The sequence below is a fragment of the Rhopalosiphum maidis genome, chromosome 3 (genome assembly GCF_003676215.2).
Source record: "Rhopalosiphum maidis isolate BTI-1 chromosome 3, ASM367621v3, whole genome shotgun sequence".
NCBI lineage: Eukaryota > Metazoa > Arthropoda > Insecta > Hemiptera > Aphididae > Rhopalosiphum > Rhopalosiphum maidis.
The window spans coordinates 10,767,854-10,780,901 of record NC_040879.1 but is presented as its reverse complement, the minus strand read 5'-3'; positions in this window follow the sequence as shown (position 1 = coordinate 10,780,901).

Below are 13,048 nucleotides of genomic sequence, written 5' to 3'. Positions count from 1 at the left end.
GGTTGATGCTAATACCCATTATTGAATATGTCATGCTATGTGGTAGACAAGGGCTTGCCTTACGTGGTCATAGAGGCTCTGGTCCTATTTTTTTTTAAAGTTAGCTTTTTAAGAAGATAACCTAAACTATTAGAAACTTTTTATTATAAAGTGATGCTAATAATTATATAATTTTTTTAAATAGAACAAATTTGTAATTATTATGACTACGGGGGTGTAGGGAGGCAGAGCCCCCACTTTTGTATTTTAGTAAATTTTCAGAGCCCTCCCCTCCATCAAAAATTCCTAAGAACGCCACTGTATACTTATAATACACCACATCATATTGGATGTAGATAATTCAAAAGAGAATCGAGCGTTTAAGACTTCAGTCAGGGACATTTTTTTGGACACAGATATCAAGGCTAGATTAATCTAGATTTTATTAATCTTATGTCTGATGAAAACATAAGATCTATACTTCAAAAGAAAGTGGGATTAGTTTACAGTCTGTAGACGGTTTATTATTATGAATTATGATGCGTATATAAATATACACTTACGGATGATTCGTCATATAACTTGTTACCAAATGTAAAAAAAAAATAAAAAAACCATAATCCACCCATAGACCAACATTTTCTACACCGTTCACGCAGTGACGTATTTACGTGTGGGGGCGTATTGGTGATAGATCCCCCTTGATCTTTTTTCTTACTGATAGGTATAATAATATCGTACCTATATTACCGAAATAGAGAATAAAATTATTGAAAAAATACACTTTATTATAATATTGAATATCAATATTATATATTAATAGCATTTGGAAATATTTTTATATGGTTGATGCTCTTTAGTCCATACACTTATTACTGCTAAATATGTATATGATTGAAAACAATAATTATTTACGAATTATTCGTATCGTAAATAGTAAAATGTCGTCAATTGTCGTTATTGTCAATAATAATTTGGCTATCATCATGCTTCTAATAATAAACGTTTGGTTGCTATTTCAAAACATATTGTAGGTCGAGGGCATGTATATATAATTAAGCATTCAAAATCATAAATTCCAATAATTAAATGGAATACAAATAATACCTAATCAAACTTAAACACTAAAATAGTGTTATTTTTACAATTTATTATTGCATTACTTTATTTTTAATCCAGGATAATAATTAATAATTTAGTACTCAGTACCTACTCACTAATCACCATAGTCGCATACTCGCGATAGTGTCAGTGACAAACTTTTGCCTAGACAAACTATGCAGCTGCCTAGAGGCCCAAGGCCCCGGCTAAGAAACAAAAAATGTCCCATTTTTTTAGTAGTTGTTTTGGGGCCCCGAGATCCTTAAGTTCGAAACTGACTACTGTAGTGCACTATTTTTTACCGTTTTCGTACAACATTTGATTTGTATATTTATCAATATTCAATACTATACATTACATTGTATTTTTATGGTTTTCTCCGTTTTATAAAAACATAATTATGAATAATAAGTCTTCAAAACCCAAAAATAGTTCATAAATTTATATGTGTACTTACTAGTTACTGGTAGTAACTAATAAGTATATAAATTCCCAACATTTTTGAAAAACAGTGATGATAGTAAGTGTACCCCTCCCCCTTCCGATCGAGGAAATTGGTGTCCCGACAATCGAGCGCGCTGCGACAATTAAGCGCTATAATAATATTATACTAAATTGAGTAAAAGTTCATAAGAGAGTTCACGTTCCGCACGAAATGACGAAATTAGAAATTAATTCGTTGGCACTGTCGGCGAATACCTATATAATCCGTCAGATAATCTTTATGTTTGATGATAATGTTATTACTCATTTGCCGCATCGTTCGTATCGTATCGATACTGTGTTAAATAATTGTTTATAATAGAATAAAATTCCAACGACGATAACGCAGCAATAGATGTAGGTTCTTATCGCTGGCTAACTTTGCTATTTGTTGATGTCATATTTTCACACGTGCTACGTGTATATACTGAACATTATATTCTCTTTTCGTTTAATACACTATTCAATTTATTGTATTAAAAATTCTAATTTGAATTTTAAAATAGAATTTATCAAAAATGAAAAAGGTCGAGACCTTTGTGTTACAACGGATATTTATATAGATTTGACAATGAACTTTTTTATATTTTTAAATTATTATTATAAATTTTTTATTTTGACTGATTTGACTGATAATGTATGTAACCATATAAACTTGAAAAAGTTTTGCTAGTCAAAGCTAGTCTAAGCTAGTTTACTACATCATGTAAAAAAATCCGATGAAAACAACGTGATTTTTCAAAATATAGACAAATACGATCATATTTCTTAAAATAAAATCTTCATCGTCGACGTCAATCGTGAACGCAGTAGCGTATTTAGAATTTTGTCAAAGGGGAGATATACGATAGAAAACATAATTTCCTCGGATTTACGACAATTGAACGCACGACAATTATTAAGCCCTACGAAAATTAAGCGCTGGATAATTGAGCGCAATATAAACTTAAAAAAGTTAGGTAATAGTTTTAAAAAATAAGTCATAGTATGGTTAATAATACATTATCAGTAAAATCAGTAAAATAAAAAATTTATAATAATAATTTAAAAATATAAAAAAGTAGGTTCATTGTCAAATCTATATAAATATCCGTTGTAACACAAAGGTCTCGACCTTTTTTATTTTTAATAAATTCTATTTTATAATTAAAATTAAAATTTTTAATACAATAAACTAAATAGTGTATAAAACGAAAATAGAATATAATTTTCAGTATATACACGTAGCACGTGTGAAAAATTTTTACTTTAATTTCAGAGTCGAAAACGTTTTGAATACGAACATATAATCATAGGCGCAATTTGAGTTCTAAATTTAGGGGCTATTATAATTTGCATATATGTACAGTGTGTATGCTCCCTAAGATATGTAAAGGTGGAAAGGGATATATAAAAAACCATTTTAAGGGCTAAGATTGATTTTGAGGGGACTTAGCCCCCCCAAGCCCTCCCAAATTGCGTTTATGCATAAAATTGGTTAAATAAAGTCTTCAACGTCTACTTCAAACATTAACGGTCTCAAAAAAATGTAGGCAAATAAGATTATAAATATAGGCCTATATTTTTTTACATTTTTTGACATCTTAACTTTCATCTTCGAATCTGTTGATTTTATTTTACGAGATAACGTCGTGCATTTGAATCCTAGGCCAGTGATACAACAGAAGCTAAAATAAATACTGCAACTGCACCTAGGTTATAGCACAAAATTCTGAGTATGATTCGCAATCCAAAGCTCGTTATACCACATCATCTGAAAAAATCGTTAAAAACGACATAGGACTGAATTTGAAAATACAATAACAATAAATTATTATAGGTACATAAAGTGTATATTAATAAAATTGACAGAATAATAATACAATACCTATATTAGATTAGGTTGGAATTTTCTATATATTATAATATAATTTTCTAAATAATTTGATTCTTTTTAAGCTATTAAGGACAATTTTTTTCTATGAATTGAAATCATAAAACATTATTCATTAGACCAAAATTCTTAAAAATTAATACAATAGGTACACCCACATATCTATGTTTTTTTTCTATTTGTATAAAATATAAATGTAAGAAATACATTAGCATAATTTTTCTTTTTATATGTATTTGAAATTATGTCAAAATTAGAAGTATTTTATAGTAAAAAATTTATAAAATGTTCGATTTTTATTGTTATAGGCGTTTTATTACTCAAAAATTTAATACAATATTCCTCATAAGTAATTCATACTAAAAATAAAAATTTAAAAAATTTACAATCACAATAATTTTTAAATTTTTACGAAAATTTACCTATTTTAATAATCAATAATGATGCTAATTATATTGTCATAATTTAAAAACATTATTTATGGTGACTTTTACGCACATTAAGAATCTTACTATACCTATGGATTAAATGTTCAATATTTAAATTAATTTTAAGATATTATCTATATTTATATTTTTTACTACTAACCTATTTACAAAAAGACATTTATAGGTGTAAAAATACATAAAAGCTAAATAAAATGTTCGTCCATCTTTTATCTTAGAAATTAAATCAAACACATTTACAATTTACATAGATTTAAAGTTATTTTTTTTATCATTATCGTAGAATAATAATAATATTTCAATATATTTGCCTGAAATCCGAACCTTAGTGAAGACTGATTGTGGACAGAAAAGCACACACCATTGTAAATTCAATCGTTCCACTCAGAATTTAAAAAATAGTTTTCATATTTATGAAATTGTTTTCAATTAACGTTAACAATAATTATGTCTTTTGAAATTTTCGGAAAAGTAAATTAATTTACGATTGGGCTGATTAACCAATCTACAGACATTTATTCAATATTTCAATACATACAACCAAAAATAATCATGGGTTTTTTACGCAGTAGGTAAAAACCTTATAATAATTATTTTTTTCTGAAAATAATTGTTTTTTTAAATAGTCATATATAGTAAGCTATTCTAAACAAAAATCATAAAAACCCAATAAAAAACGTGAAAGGAAATGATATTGATCATACTTTCTATTTTGAAAATATTTTAAATTCAGAAAAATGAAATTAACTTTAATATACCCATAAGGCCATAAACGTTAAAAGTGTATCATTAATATTCAAAATATATTGTTTATCACCTGATATCTACTAAATATCATCTGAGGTTTTAAAATTTACAAATAATTATAATATTTTTTTTTCATCACTATACGGTCGAACGGCTATATAGGTGTATTTTAGGTGTACTCATGTATCATCGACATTTAGAGAATAAGTATACTGTAAAGTGTAAACGCTCAACAAAAAAAAAACTTAAAAGAAGTAAATATATGCTGTAAACCCTTCTCTATACTACACCACTATTGACGAAATTTGTTAAAAAAAAAAAAATTCAAATTTTTATAGTGCTCCACAATTTTTTTTAAACTAAATGATATCTTATCGCACAGTACGCACAATGTACATATATTATTTATCCGTATACAGTTAACAAATTGCCTATTAATGAACTCCTTAAAAACGATCTGTATCAAATCCCCTTAATGCATTTAATTTATATTATATTTATACATTTTTTATACAAAGTTACAAATAAAAAACTTTTTATACAATAAACAATAATGTAATATAATATAATTTCCTTAAATTTTTCATATTATTTTTGTAAACTATTTGCTTATAAATGAAGCTGGCCGTATACTATTGAGCAGGAAAATATAGCTAAACATCACAAAATCACAAATATTCCTAAATTTGAATACACGCTATATATATGTATACTATATAAATCAATATACTAAGGTGACCGGCTTTCCAATTAATTAACATACTTACTATACCTACCTAGTTCAGTAGTACCTATTTATATTTAATGTATAATATTTTTATTTTACTTTCTCTTCTTAAAACTTTAAAACACTATATAGAATATTATAGAATGTATAGAAATTATTAAACTATACATAATATGTGGATTTGTTGAGTATTAAAATATAAAATAAATATGGATACCTATTTAGCTTATATCTTATTGGTGTAATTGTATAAATTGTAATACATCTATAAGACAGGTTGAATATTTAAAAATATAATACCGTACTGTATATACTATATTGTACTATACAACATATCAGCATCTATAATCGCCGTTTGTTCTAGGCAAATCGATTTTTATTCGGATTTTTAGGAGAAATCTGGATTAGTTGCGGTTTTATTGATTCTTGGTTTATTAATAAGTCATAAGAATTGTGTCTTTATAATATAAGATGATGTCTGATGAGACATCCTAATCATTCAGACGGATTACAAACGGTGACAAACGTATTTATAAATTGTAGTTGATTATGTTTAAAGTTGTATGTTTATTAATTTATAGTTATTATACTTATTGTTTATACATCTACCGATCTACCTATTTTTTGTAATAATAATATATAACATAGATAGCAACTACAATTTATAAAGTATAAGTAGCTCTTTGTTAAAAAATATAAGTTCAGTTAATGCCATTTTAATATTATGAGCCCGAAGGTACCTTAATAACAATTAATAAATACATAAAAGATCATTATGACATAATAATTATTTAAAGCAATTTTTTTTTACCTAACTTCAGATAGGTAAATAGGATAAATAGGTTATAGAAATATAACAATACTAAGTTTTAATAACTTAGTGGATTTAGTCGGCGACTTTAACGTCAGAGATAGAGAATTTTCAAAATATTTACGAGTATATACAAGGTACTATACTTATAAGTTATTATATATATTTTATTTTATTCTTCAAGAAGATAATGGGCCCCGCTGAACATGTTCGTGTGGGAGCCCATAAGTTCACAATTTAAATAAATTCAATAATTACTAAATATAAAATTAAAAAATTACAATTTGCAATAAACATTTTCACATAATTAAAATATCAATATAGATAAGTACATATTTTTTTCTTTGTTTTTATAATATAATATTTTAATGTATAGTATTGTGTAAAAGGTTGTCTAATTAAATAATACATATTTATAATATTAAATTTATCAATAATTACTAAAATAAATTAACTAGGTAATATTAATAAATAATACAATAATCCTATACATTTATTGCGAGTCTATCGTTTATATTTTGTTCTTGCAGTAACCAATGTGTAATTTTTTTTTTTTAAGAATATTGAAAGATGAGTTACTTTATTTAATTTTTAACGGTAATATATTGTACATTTTTGGACTGATACAAAAGTATGTGGATTGTGTCAATTTTTTGTGCATAGTTGGTACTTTGATACTAGATATTTGTCGAGTATTATGTTCGTGTTCAATTTTAAAAGTTAGGTTATTTTTTATTATATAAATTACTGAAGTTTTATGAAATAATTTTTTTTTCTGGTAGTACATTTATATCATTGTTTAAACATTTTGCGTGGTAACTCGAGTCTTTTTTTTAGAATAATTTTAGTATTTTATTTAGTATTTTTTTTAATGGGTCAATAGTTGTTTCATATGTAGATACCTTCCAATATAGAAATTCCATAATACCATACATTTAATAAGTATCAATATACGAGTATGTGTAATATATAACAGATATTATACTAAATATTTATTTATTAAATGGCTGGGCGGGAACGCATAGAAACTGTATATTATTTTGAAACCAAACCAGATTATACCTATTTAAGAATGAAGAAAGTACATGTATGATTTGACTGATTACGAAAGAAAATAAGAGGAAAGGTTTTCCGAAAGAATTCAGAAGAGAGGAATTTATTGATCTATATTAATTCTATAATCTATAGAAAAAAATAATATTGAATAGTAATTACTGACCTATAAATGATAATACATACATTATGTTAACAAATAATAATAATAATAGTTTATTTGTCAAAATAATATTTTACCTAACTAAAGATAATAATAAATAAAAATAAAACAATTAATGACGCCGCACCAAAAGCATAGCTTGTAAATAATTACAAAATGATAATATCTACATATAGTAATAAAAACATCGATTATGTAGATAAATATATTATTTCAATCTACATATTCATTGACTCCTGAATCTTACAATAATATTAGTCATATATTTAATTTAATTTATTTAATATCAATAATAGGAGCTGGTGAAACAATTGAAAAAATTTGTCACTAAAAATGTGATAAAGTCGATTACCGTATTTGTGAGTTAACAGTTTTTCTATAACTTATCAGTTATTATTTGGTGTTTATCCCGTATGCCCGGTTCTTTTTTGAATTAAAAAATAATAAAAACATGCCGACAATTGTAAATGAGTGTCTAGCTATCAGTCATCAATCGGTGTAATACCATGTCCCGTCGCATGCCTGGTTTTTTTTTTTGAATGAATAACAAAAAAATATAAATATGAAATATGGTAATTAGGGATCTAACTATCAGCCCACAATCGATGCAAATCGATACCTGTACACCTGACGTCGAAATTCTGAAGCTATTTTGTAGGAGAAAATGTTCAAATCGATTACCATATTTGAATATTAAGTAATCCATAATCATCGGGGAAGTTCAATTTGCACGCATCTAAACCTATCAGCGTCGGACCGCGGACGATGTGGGTTTGGTGCACGGATGACATTGTATTTCTATTATATATTATATCGCATATCCGGTTCTTTTTTGAATGAATGAAAAAAAATTATTAAAAAAATGGTAATTGGGTGTCTAGCTATCAGTCCACCTATGCAATTCGACACCTGTGCTGGGCAATACACCTACGGGCTACGGCAGATTGTTATACCTCCTGACGTCGAAAGTCTGATGCTGTTATGTAGGAGAAAAAGTTAAAGTCGAATTACGTGTTAAAACTTAAATTGAGTTGTCAGATTATCATCGGGGAAAAACTATTTAAACGAAATTAAACCTCCTATCGAGTAGGGAATCAGACTATGTTGGATCGCGGATAATGTACGTGTAGCAAGTGAAATCAAAATTTGTATAAATTCGAACTTCGAATACTATAAAGTTCCTATAAAAACACCTGTTAGAGTATATAAAATATCCTACATATTATAATATTTGATAGTTGAATTAATATGCATTTACAGTATCGAATCTCAAGAACTTAAACTGTTTTTGTGCCGCGACGAATTTTGTGTCCAGCACTGTCTCACTCGTGATTCGTATAATTCGTGTTTAATGAGACTAAGATATTCTTATTAATTGGACAATTGGTTTTTTAATAAATATGTCAACAATTGCCGATTTATGTGTATTATTCCTAATATGAAAAATATATTATATACTATTTGAATGTACCCAATTTATTCAAAGAATTAAATATTAATGCTCATACATGATCTATATAATTTCAATACATACAGTAGAACCTCGATTATCCGGGGTAATGGCGGGGAGAGGGTTACACGGATAAATGAAAATCACGGTTAATCGATATTTTTTATAATAATGTAATTTTTTATTTAATTATAATTAGAAATATATACAATAATGCTATACATCTACAGTCCATACTTATTTTTAAATATTTGGAAGAGTGAGCACGGTTAATCGCGAACACGGATAATCGAGTCACGGGTAATCGAGGTTCTACTATATTTTAAATATTAATACATATATTGTGTTTTATTAGGTAGGTATCTATTTTTCAACAATATAAGAATATAATTATTTAAATTTAAAACCTGTAGAATTATACAGGAATATATTTAATATAATATATAAACAATTGAGGCCATAATTTAAAACTCATTGATGATTATTAATTTCATTATTATTATTAATCATTAAATGATTTATTTACTCTTAAGCAAAATTTAACAAATACGTGGTAGCTAATGAATACTATTGTTTAATACTGCATATTATTAATAAAAATACATTATAACGTTTATAGGTTTATATATTGATTTTTATTAGTTGAGTGTTGGATAAGTATTACACTCCAGAAGTTTAATTAATTTACCTAATATAAATCTTACCACAGGAAAATGTTACATATTAGGTATTTGTCTGCACTTATTGTCTATCTCTATATTATAAATTATAATACTATGAATGAAATAAACAATCTAATATATATCTCCTTCCACGATGTTAAATGTTGCAAAAAGAAAAGTATCCCAATGTTGATAGCAGTATCAATGTTTTGATAACATATTTTGCATTATTTGATGCAAAAAAACATAAAATATTATTGTCATACACCCAAGTACACGAATACAGTACTTTGCGACACAAACGTCGTAGAGAAGCACTTTTATATGATATAGAGCACAACCCGTTAAAGCTACAGAGAACAACAAAACAATATTAATACGATATAATGGATAAATGGGCTTCGAATTAAACATCAGTGCATCAGTGCTCTACGTAATATAGTATACGTGTAAATTTAAGCAAAAAATAGAATAAATATCTCGTACGTCGATCGGCGTTTGCGATCTTATATGAGTTAATAAAAAGCGAAGAAAAACGTCCAGAGGACCGTGGTCGGCAGATCGCGACCGCTACAAACGCAAACGGTGAAAAAACTGTACACGTATGGCTTTAAAAAGACGCACATTACGCGAATATGAAAAGAACGGATTGGAAAAACTCTGGAAAAGTCCCGTTAAAATCCTGTGAAAAGTGGAAAATATTCGAATAATCATACTAGTAGAAATAAAAATAATAAATAATTAATATAATTGACCACACGGCGCACAATGCACATAGACCTTATTTGACATAGAGCTATTTTCTATGCGACCGCTGCGCATTATTTATATAGTAAACGAACTATTTTTCACGTTTTATTATATGAGAAAAGAAGAATATAAGATTTAAAACGTTATTTTATTAACATGAAACGCGAGAGTAGGTAGTATATTATTATATATTTTCATAGACGAAATACGTTATACAAGTAATACGTTCAACCTTTGCTACGTAAATAGCCAAATAGCCAATAGGTAGGTACCTAATACAAATTTGTAACTAAGTATACCTATAATAGGCTATACCTAACTATTACCTATAATGTCTTATATTATACTCTTATAAATTAAATAGCTAAATACTACAATAATCTTTAAGTAACAATGTAACATAAATATAACATAACCTATAGCCGCTATAGGTACGTACAAAATTATATAAGTAATAGGTATTTGTTAGAATATTAGATAATTTTTATGTATTATGTAGTATAAAAAGGTAGGCACTTTGGTACTGTTCTGCTGTATATTGGGTGTCGTGTAGGTTCTATTGTAGGTGAGTTAATATGAATTCAATGATAAATATATCATTGTATACAAAAAAACAATTCTGAGCAGTGAGCGATCCAGAGTGGAGACCATCTATCAGTCTAAATAACTAAATACCTATAATGGCTATATTTCATAATATGTTTTTTTTTATATAATATTAAAATTATAAATAATATTTATAACTAATTAATTATTATTATTTATAATAATACATAATAATATTTATTTATTTAAGTCATTTAATTTACTTTTAGCATTACCCAGTGCCATGCTAAGTATTAGTGGTGCCATAGGGCAATTATATTTAGTACCCTTAATCATAGGCGGACATCGGAGGGGGGAGCTTTAGGAGCTTTTTTAGTTTTTTACCACCATGGGGCACTTGCCTTAATTTCCCTACCTTCTTGGCACGGCTCTGGTATTACAGTAAGTTGATACAATTGTATATTAATTATTATAATAATTTATATATTTATACTATATTATATTATTGTTATTATTTCAAAAGCTAATAAAATCTTATAAATCTATGTATTATATTTATATATAATATTTTAATATGCAATATATATATATATTGAAACAGCCATAAAAAATTAATTTCTCTTTCCCGTAGTATTTTTTTAAAAATATAGATTGCAAAACGAAAAAGTATAAAGATCCGTGTATTACATTTTCAAATCTTAGATATAAACAGAATTTTCTTATGAATTTCTAACCACAAAATAATTTGTAATTTTCGAAATTTTGCCAAAACTCTAACTTTATGTGTATAACAAAATATCAAAACTATACATTTTCAATAATTTTCAATTGGGATTTGGAAATGAACAACTTATTAAGAGTTTTATATCGCGTTTTTATGTATATTGTAATGATATACACATTATAATATATCATTAAAATAAATACATTTAGATTTAAGTAAACTAATTTAATACATAGACCATAATTATAACATTAAGCACTAATCGCTTCACGCCGATGATGGGGACATGCCGCAATCACTGTTTGATTTTACTCAAAGGCGGCATCTCACTAATCATCGTCTATTTAAACATACAACACGCACACAACGGCGCTCAGTCGCTCGCTCCATAGCTTACACTGTTATTATACTCTTTTTTTTTCATATGTTCTTTCAAAAATAAAAATAAATTAAATTAATCACAATATCGTTGACAATTGTTGGTATATCTCCTCTACCTTTTCACTTCCTGGTCAAAATCTAATCAGCATCGGTAAAGACTCACAGATTCCGCAAAAAGGTAGGCGATACTCATTATCCGGAAATATATTATATCCTTAAGGAAAAACTCTCGTACTCACCCCCGACAAAATACCACGTCAAGTAGGCAATTTCATGTAATGAGCTAAATATGTTGAAACAAATAATTATATAATTAAATATTATACAAATATATTAAATATTCTAGCTTAAAGTTTAAAGATCTTTTACTCTTCAAATCATTATATTATTTACACTTTCTATCATCATTTATCCACTCACCTCATTTATAACTCATTACAATATTTAGTATTTATCCATTAATACATTTTTATTAAAAAAAAAAGTTAAAAAAATTGAAATCTTCAAAATAGTCAACATATTTTAAATTTATACCATACATGTAACACGATAACAAAGAATTTTGTAAAAATTACAAATTTTTTTGGTTATTCGTTTTTTAATTATTACAAAATAAAAATATAAATCTTGTTAAAATTTGTTCAGTGTTAAAATACATATTTTTCCTTAAATATTCGTTTTTCGGATTATTTTAAAAATATTGAAAAACTTTTATGTTACCAACTAGATCTAATTTTCTCTCTAAACCACATTGAAAGTTAAAAATCGAAGCATATCATCGACTATTTATTGAGTACCCAGACACACACGTTACACATCACTCCACTCAGAATATAGAATACTTTTTTTTAGTATTTATACAATGAAACTAATATACTTAACAGCTAACGTAAGTGAAGTTTACGTATCTTTGGTGTCTAAATTGTCTAATATTGTCAGTTGTAGTTTTTTTTACATATTTTTTGTTTGTTTAAAAACGAGGCAATTAATGAATTGATATCTCGAAATTTTTGTCGGGACACTGGGACAGACTTTTAAAACACGGATCTATTTCGTATACAACGGTGCATCTGGCCACCCTACAATGCATCCAAATAATTTAATTCGGATTAATATGGGTTACCGAGAATGTCTAGTAGTCTAAAGATCAAA